Raw genomic sequence first — 12,066 nt, forward strand, 5'->3', positions numbered from 1 at the left:
AATAGGGAATCCACACACTATTTCCAAACAGTAACAAAGCTGGAGTCTGTCAAGTCCAGGATAAGAAAATATACAATTTATACTTGAATTAGGGAATGAAGATAAGCAAAAATAAAATTCTGTTGATAAATATGAAGAATAGTTTGGTCTTGGTAGTTTTTACAAGCTTAGAGTAAAACTTAAAGGAACCACATATCTTAAGGAATCTTGTCATCTCCTGAATGAGTCATTAAACCTGCATTTCTAGGTTTTCCTTGCTTGGAGAAATGTGGTGTGGGAAACTATGTTGACCAAAACTTACAGTAACTTAAAGCGTTGTGGCAATCATAAACATGTCTTTAGATAAAATATAACATCCACACTTGAGTCTTCATCAGCAAACCGAATGAAGCTTCCTTCCATTGAATACGTCAATTGACTCATTTAGTCTGTGAAACTACTTATGTGAATCATCTTCTTGTGCCAGATTGTGAGGTTCTCAAGGCCAGATATGTATTATTTTTCATCTTCATATTCTCAGTGGCTAGTACAGAATTATTCATTGTTGAATGATTTTGTGCTTTATTCGACATACCTTTTAAAAATAAACATAATATGCCTGTTAATAAAATTATTTTTGGAGATAATAATATAAATTTACAATAAACCAATTTGTTATAAATAAATTGTGCATTATAATCTATAGTAGAGAAAGTAAGTTTAGTGTTAGGTGCCAGGGCAGGAGGGTATCAGTCAAGGCATTTAAGTGTGCACAGAGGATTGTGAGAGTAATACTATTTCCATAAATAGTATCTCTTTCTGAGCCATGCCTATTTCAGAACTGAATCAGAAAGTATCCAGGTCATATTTGTTAGTCTGCAGCTAAGAGATAGAAAATATACAATATGTATACATTGGAAGACTCTAGGAACCGGGAACCAGGCTGAGGAATTATTTCATTCCTTTGGACAAAAACCCTGATTTTTCTTATCCTTTTATCAGATTATAGTATATACAGCTAGAAAAGAAAGTAAGATTACTCTAAAACCAAGTAGTAGCTAAAGATAAGTGAAAATATGCCATTCTCGGTCTCATTGTATCTGAATATTTGTGTAGATCAAATCAGTTCTACCAAACAAAGTTGTAAATGTAATCCTTGAGTAATTTCAATTGGCTCTTTTTCATTGTCCATACTTTCAGGAGAATCCAGACTTGGCTGTCTGACAGCTTGCTGAGATTCACCATTTCAGAGGCTTTCTGGCTTCTTCTTCTATGGTTTTCCTAAGCAAAGAGCAACAGTTGCTCATTGTTCCCTAAGCCACATCTCCAAGTCATCCTTTTTCTTCCCTTGGCCTTGCATTCCACAGCCTGAGAGTGTGATCCACTTTCATCCGCAGACTTACTCAGGAGAATAGATGTGATAAGAAATACCATTGGAATCTTTGCTAAAGTGTGATATATGTTGAATTCTTTGTTTAAGATCCTGATTGAGAGGGTGGGAGAGGATAGTAGGCTAATTTCCTTAGGCCGCTTATATATAGATCCATAGATTGACATTTAGAAAGCAAACTTACAATGTTCAATGGAAAATTCTTTAAAATATATATGTATATATAGTTATTGTGACAAGGTAGAAATATTGCCAGGAAAGGACAATGGGACAACTACTAACAGCATTGTTACTATATACAAATCATAGTTATTAAGTGGTACTGAAAAATTATTAATACATAATCCAAACTCTTAGAAATATATTTGGGCATAGCTAAAACAAAGTTGTTTACACCTGAGATCAAATCAAGCTGTCAAAGTGATTATGAGTCTTCATAATATGGGTCAGAAATTTTGTTTAAGTCTTCAAATTTGAATTTAAAGAGAATAGACTCTGTTCTGTTAGTATCCCTTAAGAACCAGCTTACATGAAAGTATGTTTTCATAAGCTCTGCAAACTTTATTTACAAAAGCATCAGTATTAAGTAGTTTTTACATGTACTTTATGTATAAGACAGACACATGAAGCCACATAACTCATCTAAACTGCTTAAGACCTGACAGAAAGCAAAGGGAGAGACTATTATTTTTCTTTACATTTAATTGAGATTACTGAAATTAAAACACTAATTATTAGAGCAGAAGAATGAAGGATTTGGATGCAGGTCTTGAGAGACGGTCTCTCCCTTTGCTTTGTGTCAGGTCTTAAGCAGTTCACGATTGTCCGTGATCTGTCGTTTGTGGTTGACCTTCCCAGGGCACCTTGCATCATGCCCCATTCAGAGGAGAAAACAAGGATATATCTGGGGCTTCCAGGAGGAAATTAAACATGAGGTTTCAAGAATGAAGAGGTGGTAGGGATATAGGAGCGAGACACCAAGGACGAAGAAAGCAAAGTGAAGATACAAGGAGATAGGAATGCTAACTTCACTCTAACCCCGAGCTCCAGGGCTGGCCTCAAGATGAGCAACCTGCAGTGTCGCAAGGTCCTGAGCTGACAAGGGCCCCATGCTTGGGCTTGGTAATGCTCTACTGTTGCCATCTTGAAATTTTTGGTAATTTCTGGAAAAGGTACCCCGCATTTTTGTTTTGCATCGGGCTCTGCAAATCATGTAGCCTGTCCTACTTAGCACTACGTAAAGTGGTTTACATGTACTATCCTACATAGTCCCTGAAAATCAATAACATCATGATTTTTCTTTTTTGGATGAGGAAACGGGCATGGAGTGGTAATGTACTTTGCCAAAAGGCACACCACAAAGAAGTGATGAACTTACTTGTTGGCTTATTGAAAATCAATGGAGTTTTCATATATGGTTATTGGAACAAAAATTTCACAAGGACAAGAGGAACCTTATAGTAATGGAAACGTTGAATAGGCTCTGATGCTTTCTGGGTGTGAGGACTGTGGCATGGTATTATTTTTTTCAGCCTCAGTTTCTTCTTCATTAATATGTGGAGAATAGTTACCACTCAGAGGCTGTTATAGAGACAATGAAAATATGCACGTAAGGTGCTCAACCAGTGCTTGATACATAGAAGATATTCAATAACGATTAATTCCTTAAGACAGATTAGTAATGCCTAGGTTTTAGATTAAAGTATTTTGTTCTCTTGTAGTGGTTTACATGTGTGTACTGTTTAGCTGTTACTTGGTTTGGAGATTATATTAATAGTAATAATAACAATATCACAATTATTATATGTGTAGTATGTGTCTTTCAGAGAAACATAGAATGTTTTAAAACGTGAAGTTTGTCAATATCTGCTAGTCAATGAAGATTGAGGAGGCTTTGTAAAACGATAATGTTTCAAGTAAACAACTGATGAAAAAAACTGAGTCTTAGTCTTTCACCTACATTTAGATGAAGCTAAATGTCTTAAGTGTAGACCTATTGTTTAACACAGGTTTAAGTGTGTTAAGCATAAAATCAATGTAATTTGTGTAACTGTTTTAAGTGTGATTTCACTGGACTCATATGAATGTGTACATGAAGTTAATGATGAGGGTAAAAGGAGACCTGATCATTAGTTCTTGTGGAACTGAGTACTTAATGAGCCAGGGTGAGCAAGGAAGCACCTGTTTCTTCAGGAAAGGGTTGGCTGCATCTCACAGACTGTAAGTTCCAATTTGTTTTCAACATGAACTAAAGTCAGTCATTTAATATTCAGTAAAAATAACCAGGAAATGACTAGTTTTATTTGCTCCTGTACTTACAACATATCCTCTAAAATGGCGTAATGGTTGCCTTGAATATTATTTTGTTATGACTTGGTCCATGAAGACACAACATCCTTCATGACAACTTAAGGAGTATTGAATCCACATAGGAATTAACACAATATTTCTATTTAATATGCCTCCAAGTCTGAATGAAACCTTGTAGATACAAAGTCTGAGTCTAGCCGACCAATTCTATGAACCACCTGTGATTGCGAATAGCCCATTTGCAGGAAAGAGGATATTCAGTCACTCAAGAAAATAAACTTGCAGTCTGAATCTAGTAAATAGAATGAAGAACATGTTGAGAGCAACTTAAAGGGGCTTTTGTCTAATAGAAGACACTTGGAAGCCAGACTGAGAAATGTAGACGTCATTAGAAAAGGAGGTGACACTAACCACAGTCAGGTTTTATAGAGTTTTTCTGAAAAGACAGAATTCATTTGGAAAACACTTTATGCACCAACATGAATAAGTTTCTGAGGTACTCTCGACAAAGGTGAATTTTATTTCATTGTGGCTTTAGCTGTACTACAATGCTCATAAACTATTTTACCTTATGCCAGACATGTGGAAGCAATAAGTATATGTAAATGATATGTGAAGGTGAGGTATAGTTTTAGCTTAAAATCTTAGACAGTCTGTGGTTATAAATTATAACCACATCACAAAGAGCAACTTTTTAAAAATAGTAACTTAAATGTAAAAAATAATCAGTGATAAATTTGTAAAACTACTAGTGTTTTCTTAGTAAAGTCCAATAAATGTAAATTATAGCTCTACTTTGTGCCATTACATTATTTTTAGGATACAATATTTAAAGGAAAATATTTTTTTCCTTAAGTAATTGTTAAAATGTAAGTAGCTGTAGTTAGACATAATGACGTCAGTCTGTCTCTGAAAACCTGCTTTTGCCAAGAGTAGCATTTTAGTCTGACTACAGTTAACTTTTATTTTTTAAAAAGTCCCCTTTTTTTTTTCTTTTAGCCTGATAGCAATTTTTTTCCTGTCATATACTCTTTCTACTCATATGTATGTGTGTGGTGTACATATATATATACACATTTATATGTCTGTGTGTATATATATGTATATATATACACACACACATATATGTACATATATATACACATATGTGTGCGTGTATACATGTATATATACATATATATACATGTATATATATACACACATATGTATATATACACATACATATATATGTATGTGTATACATAGGTATATGTGTATATATGTATATATGTATATATATACATATGTGTATATATGTATATATATGTATATACATACATATGTGTATATATATGTATGTATATATGTATGTATATACATGTATATATATTTATATATATGTATATATATAAATATATATATATAAATGTGTATATATACACATTTATTATATACACATTTATAAATGTGTATATAAATATATACACACATATAAATGTGTATATATATATGTGTGTGTGTGGTGTATATCTATAGATACACATATATATTACAAAATATATATAATGTAACATCATATATTTTTTGATCGTGTAGACCTGAATCATATCTTCTTGAAAAGGAAATAGATATAATAAAAATAAATGTTTTCCTGTCTTCAAATTCAAAACAATGAAGCTCAGTTTCAATATGACAGTGCTGTGCCTCTTTTAAAATATGTTTATCATCTGCTCTATGTAAACCCAGATACTAAAACAGCACAAATTCAAAATAGTGTGACTAGACATCATACACACATTTGAGCAGGGAAAAAAACGGGGGCAAAAGAAAAGCAACCAAAGACAGGTATTTAAGCATTACCTCATCAACTTTTCAGTGGAAGAAAAAGCACAAGGTCATATTTTGTTAGACTGAAGTCAAGTGTATTGTACTCCCAATTTTCTTATAAAAAGTGAGAAATAAACCTTTGCTCATTCTAACGTATTTATTTAAGGGAACCAATAAGTGAATGTTATACTGAATATCTAAATAAAACTGACAATATTTCAAAAAAGGAAATAGCCTCCACATCTTGGGTTAACATGCATCCTTTATTTAGTAAGCCTGGACCTGTAAGTAACTGAGACAGAGATAAATGGCAGTCTTTGTGCAGAAAATCTTTAAATCTTCAATATGGCTCGGATTACTTAGGATTTAGTGTATTGTCAGGTTAACTTTTCTTTTCTTTTCTTTTGAGATGGCGTCTCTCTGTCTTCGAGGCTGGAGTGCAGTGGTGCAATCTTGACTCGCTGTAACCTCTGCCTCTTGGGTTCAAGCAGTTCTCCTCCTGCCTCAGCCTCCCGAGTAGCTGGGATTATAGGCACACACCACACCCAGCTAATTTTTGTATTTTTAGTAGAGGTAGGGTTTCACCATGTTGGCCAGGTTAGTGTCAAACTCCTGACCTCAGGTGATCCAACCACCTTGGCCTCCCATAGTGCTGGATTACAGGCATGAGCCACCACATCCAGCCTCGTCCAGTTAATTATTTATAAAGCACAAAATTTTCAAAAATAGAATTAATTTTATAGTCTAGTAAATAAATGCCAGTTGTCATTTGGAGTTCATTTCAAGCAGCAATGGTAGAGGGATGGAAGCTTGAAAGAGAATGACCAGGAATAGAATAGCTAAGCAGAGATGCATTGACTAAACATACTAGATTTGAAAATTGCCGGAAGAGAGAAAATTCATTCAACTCAAATATGTTAATGTTTGTATGTTGTTGTTGTTGTTATAATTTAGTATAGGATTCCATGATAACTGTGATTACTGTTGATGTTTGTCTTCATAATATTACACTTTTGCTTCTATACTTACTATTCTCTTTCTCAACTAGGAAATGTTCTTTTAAAACTGTTAAATCCATTCCAAATGAACAAAGATTTTCAAAGTATGATTGTGCAGCAATCATTGTAATAATTACCAGGAGTAGAAAGACACACAGGATTAGCTGCTATTCTCAAGACCTCACAACATAGTGCTGGAGAAACTACACCACACAATGACAAGGCAAATTGGTTTATCATGTGGATGTAAAACAAATGCTATGAAGTTCAGAGGTGACGGTGATTTTGTTAATTATTCTATAATATGCTACTGAGTATGAGGAAAATATATTTTACAAAGAGAGAAAATTAAACTGAGCTTATATAGATGAGAAAAGTTTTGCAAGAAAAAAATGGAGAAGGGCTTCCTAGTAGAAGCACACTGTCTGGAGACATGAGGCATTAATGTATACTGCGTATCTGAGAAACAGCAAATTAATTTAACCTCATATGGAATGCAGTGGCAGATAATAAGACAATGGGAGCCAATTTTGAAAATCTGAGTATCTCTGTGATCAATGACTGTATAATCTTTGATCATTCCTCTAATAACTACTAATATAATATTCAATGTAGTGCAATATTATTTATGGGATATGTACAGATAAGTATGATATGTTCTGCCCCAAAGAGCATAAATTCAGTGGGAAAGGTGGGCAAGTATGGTCAGAACACACATTATGGGGAAAATATGTGATATATCCCAATAAAGAACTGTGAGTGTTGAGAAAATCTGATATCACAGTGGGTCAAGAAATCAGGAGAGTCTTTATGTGAGAAGAAGCATTTGAAATAGGAATCAAAAACCCATTTGGCAGGCATGGAGGGATGGGAAAGAATGGAGAACATCCTAGCTGAAGGAAGCAGAATGAATAAAAAGCAAGAGAGAAAGTGTCAACAGCATCTGATTTACTTTGCCGAGACATTTGAAAGAAAATTGTATGGGATAAGTTGAGATACTAATTGAATAAGCATGGGCAAGTAACTTGACTCCTATAAGCAAACAAAGGACACCACAACAGCAGTAGTCAGTAACTATATGTTCCCTCTTTCACTTTAGTTTCCAATGGAAATAGTTAAATAATTTACAAAACTGCAATAATTATTATATTTAATTTATATATGTGGATGCATTAGCAAGGCACTAAGTTAAGAACTACAGTTTAGTTAGAATCAGTATAGTAATTAACAGCATGGTTTTAGGAGTCAGAGAGATTTGAGCTCAAATCTGACACTAATTTTCTGTGTGACCTTGGACAACATAACACACTAAAACTTAATATTTATTTGTAAGATGGGGATAGTAATAAAAGATCTACCTCTTTTGGATTGTTGTGTAGATTATGTGACTTGGACAGTGCCTGTTAAAAAAATGTGTTTGGATGAGACACATGGAGCACTCAGCAAAGGGCTTGGCATGGTAAAGTTTCAGTGAATATAACACATAGAAAATATAAGAATGAGACTCACAATCTGAAGTATCAGATCAAGTGATCAAAGTGCTGAATAGTTAATAAGCATAATAAAGCAAAAGAGGCCTTATTTACACAGGAATTAGATAAGAGCTGCGGATTGAAGGAACAAGACAAGTAAAATAACTCAAAGGTTGAGATAATGGTGTAGGCAATTAGGTAAATACCTAAGCTATGTTTGGAGAGAAAAAAGATAATTTGTTTGCTTTTTCCCTGCATTGTATTAACCATTCAGTTGAATAAATCATTTCATTCAGTGTGGCTGCACTTAGGCGAAGTACATAGCAATTGTTGTGTGTGACTTTCTATTATTCTCTTTGTCTTCTGAAAGGATTAATGAAGAGTGACTAACCCAAGATGTGTACATTAGGAGAGAGTTGAAAGAGCAAGGTGACAATATATGTCAGTAGTTGCAGCTATACAGTTGTTTGATACAATAATATATCCAGAAGCTTATCATGACAATTAAAAAGATGGAAGTAAATCAAGTCAGAAGAGTGGAATCCAGAGAAAAGAAAAGTTGTGAAGTAGAATTGGGGAAGAGAAATTTCCTTAAAAATAAATCAGCCCTTTTGTTGTTCCTTACATCTCCTATTCATTTTAGGCAGGAAACAACTCCAACTTACAAAACGATTTACACTTTTGTAGAGGATATTTAATTGTTTGATAAAAATTACTAGAGACTTTTTCTCAATGTACTTCATAAGAGTGAACATAATAAATATTATACATGGAAGAAAACTTATAAAAATAATTTATCATTATTAACAAATAACATGCTCCCATAATCTCATTAAGTTTAATTTATGATTAAAGTTGTGCTTAAGAATATGTGGTTTCCTTTAGCCCGGGAAAACAGAGAGTGTTTTACCTTGTGTAATAATAATGGGCAGAGGCTGTAGGTAAAGAACAGAGGTGATAATTTTATATCATAACCACTTCGAAGAATGAAATGCATCTCCTACTGAGGCAAACCAAATACAAATAACCTATGTTTATGTTGGTTTACTATAATGTGCCTTATGATATTTAATAAATCAAAATATACTTCATGAGCCCTACCAGCTACATAAACGATGTATCTTTTTCTCATTCTCTCTTCTGATATAACAATTCTAAAGACATTCCACTAAATTATGGGTTTATTCTTTTGACTACTTTTACTTAAATGATTCATGTAGATGCATGAGCTTTATTTGAATGAGCATGCTTCATCATGTCCTTTTTACTTTTGAAGGCATTTTCTTAACTTTTTCCTTAGGTGTTCCTAATAATAGAAGACCATTCCAAAAATACTGCCAAGAAACTTGACAGCACCACTGAAGTAGTCTAATTTTACGGCTCAGGGCTAGACATTGTTATGCAACAGCGAAAGAAGGCTTAGATGGTAACATTTTTCCAGTTTCCATAGTCAGTTATCTTCACTACTGTATTCTATTAGGAAAAACGACTTCCTACTAAATTTTTGGAATTATTTACTTTTGTCAAAGTAAATTACTTCCACTTCACAAACTAACATTGTCAGAGTGGCTTGGAAATGTGATTGAACAGGGAATGTCAGGAGTTGCTCCTTTTCAGGTTCAAAAGTTAGATTAAATGCTTTAAAAATGTGTTTACATTCTTAAACAGCACTCTTAAGTCTTAGATGTTAAACGATTCACTTGGTCTACACTGATTCTTCAAACTATTATCCTTGGGATTTTTAAGTCACTGTTCCAGACTCATGGGCATTAATCTGGCACCCTAGTGGTTTGCCATACCGTCTTTCATGAGTAAATATGCTCATACATCTTAGAAGATAATAAGTAATTTCTGATAGGTATACATCAAACTCATAGTATGTTTTCCATTAAATACAGGGAAAAGGAACCAGTTGTGGGAGAAATCCCAATAGAAAACATATTTATACCACTCTGATCTTCATTCCAGTCTGGATACTAATTTTTTGACTTGCTGGTCCCTTTCTTCAAAGTTCTTACTATTTACACTCATTGGGACCTTCACTTAAATTTCTTTGGCAATTTACAACATGCCACAGAATAGCCTCATAATACACATTTTGTACCAAGATTTGTATCAATCGAAATGTGAGAACTGTATCTTAAATAATTTATAAGCCCTAGGAAATAAGATGATTGCATTATTAGAAAGGGTAGCCACAATATACAAATAATTGTTCTTAAGGAAGCATTAAGTATTGAACATTTTAATTCAGAATTTACATATTTAGGCCATAGCATACTAACGATTTCCCATGCCAAATAAAGTGATAGGAGTGCTGTGAAAATCTAATGCTTGTTAGTGTTGGTGAATCACTGTGACCATAAATAAAAAGTGCTATAAAACTTCAGAGCATTCTTTCGTGGGGCAATCAAGGTTCACAGAGTCTGCTCCTGTACCTACTTCCAGATATCTAGGATTAACATGCCCAGTTTTTAATAGTACATATCTACAACTGATATACTATTTATCAATTTGTTTTATTCAGAATAATCGATGTAATAACAGAGAAAAGAACAACAAATAAAGGTTGCTGTAGGTTTCCAGCCAAAACATTTGTCAGCTATCATTTAGATAGCCAAAACCATTTATGTTTGTTTCATGCTTTACCATTGAGACATCCAGATGACTCTGAAAGAAGAAAATGGAAATTGTTTACAAGAAAATTCCCCTTTCCAATCCTAGAACCAGTGTCTTAAATGATACAGACTACTGATTACTACTTGCCGTATAACTCCTGGTGGTGAACCCTAGCACGAGGGAAGCTGACACTCAGGATGCCCCATGGGACTAGGTAACACAGTCAGGTGCCAGCCCGAGATCAAACTTTCCTACTGTTCATGCATACTGCATTCTGAAATAAGATTAGCTCTAAATCAATTGTTTTTAATGCTAATTAAAAAATATAATTCCTATGTTTGTGCTATGGTACATAATGGTGATGTTAAAAATAATAATTCCCATTTAATGGGTATTCATTATTGGCCATAAATGATTCTATAATTTTATGTAAACTAGCCCATTTAATTATGGCAAACCCAGACAGTAGACATTTTCTATCATTACAGATGAGGAAACAAGGCTCAAAGTAGAACAAGTAGTAGGAAAAAAGCTAGAATCTCCATGTCTGTTGGGCACCAAAGGTCTTAGTTACTTTTAATCACTGCTCTGGTTGAAGGTATAAGATTCCAGACAACTGGAAGAGACTCTTGTTTAAATGCTGCAAGAGTTCAATTATGCATAGTCATTACAGTTTTAAAAAATTAAAAAATTAACAGTCAAATCCTAAAAAGTCTAAAAATTCTTGCTATAAATTACTGCTATTACATTTGCGATAATAAAAATCGTAGAGAATATTATGTTTCCAGAAATTTAACCAGAGATTGTTTTTCTTTTCCTCACTTAAAACACAGAACAATACCTAAAATCTTTAGAAAAAGTGAAAGCTTTCTTCTAAGCATATGGACTACATATAAAGACAAACAATTAGAACTACAAGAAGACTATAATCTGTATCTTCAATTATTCTATTTAATAAATGATTTAGAAAAAAGCTTTCATTGTTTTTGAAGTGAATTATAATGTAGAGCTCTCCAGTAGTACATAATCATATACCATTACATAATTAATTTTACTGAAATAACGAACAGTAAATAGTAAATGTTGCAAAAGTGAATAGTTCTAGCCTCTGTTTTTTGTTGATGCATAAGTCGTTTCAGTATACAGCCCGTTATTATACCATAGACTTTATGAAAAATTTATGCAAAATTCACGTGAAACCTCTTAAATTATTGCTGGTTGAGAATGAAATAGGAAAACCTCTATGCTTCACACATTTCATGATTTAAACCATAAGTTCCTTCCTAACATCCAAATACTACTCCAGCATTGCTGGCAACTCGGACCTGGTTCCCAGAGGTTTTTCTTGTCCTGTACCTCAGTGGTCCCCAACCTTTTTGGCACTGGGGACCCATTTGATGGAAGACAATTTGTCCACAGACTGGGATGGGCTGGTGGGGGAAAGAGGTTTTGAGATGATTCAAATACGTTACATTTATTGTGCCCTTTTTTT

At 33.7% G+C, this 12,066-nt stretch overlaps 1 protein-coding gene across 2 annotated transcripts in view; it reads left to right on the forward strand.

Moving 5' to 3' along the window:
- The window catches only part of SEMA3A (semaphorin 3A), a 381,041-nt gene that overhangs the window by 176,772 nt on the left and 192,203 nt on the right, over positions 1-12,066 (forward strand). The window lies entirely within an intron of this gene.

The sequence above is a fragment of the Cebus imitator genome, unplaced genomic scaffold, assembly GCF_001604975.1.
Source record: "Cebus imitator isolate Cc_AM_T3 unplaced genomic scaffold, Cebus_imitator-1.0 Scaffold26, whole genome shotgun sequence".
NCBI lineage: Eukaryota > Metazoa > Chordata > Mammalia > Primates > Cebidae > Cebus > Cebus imitator.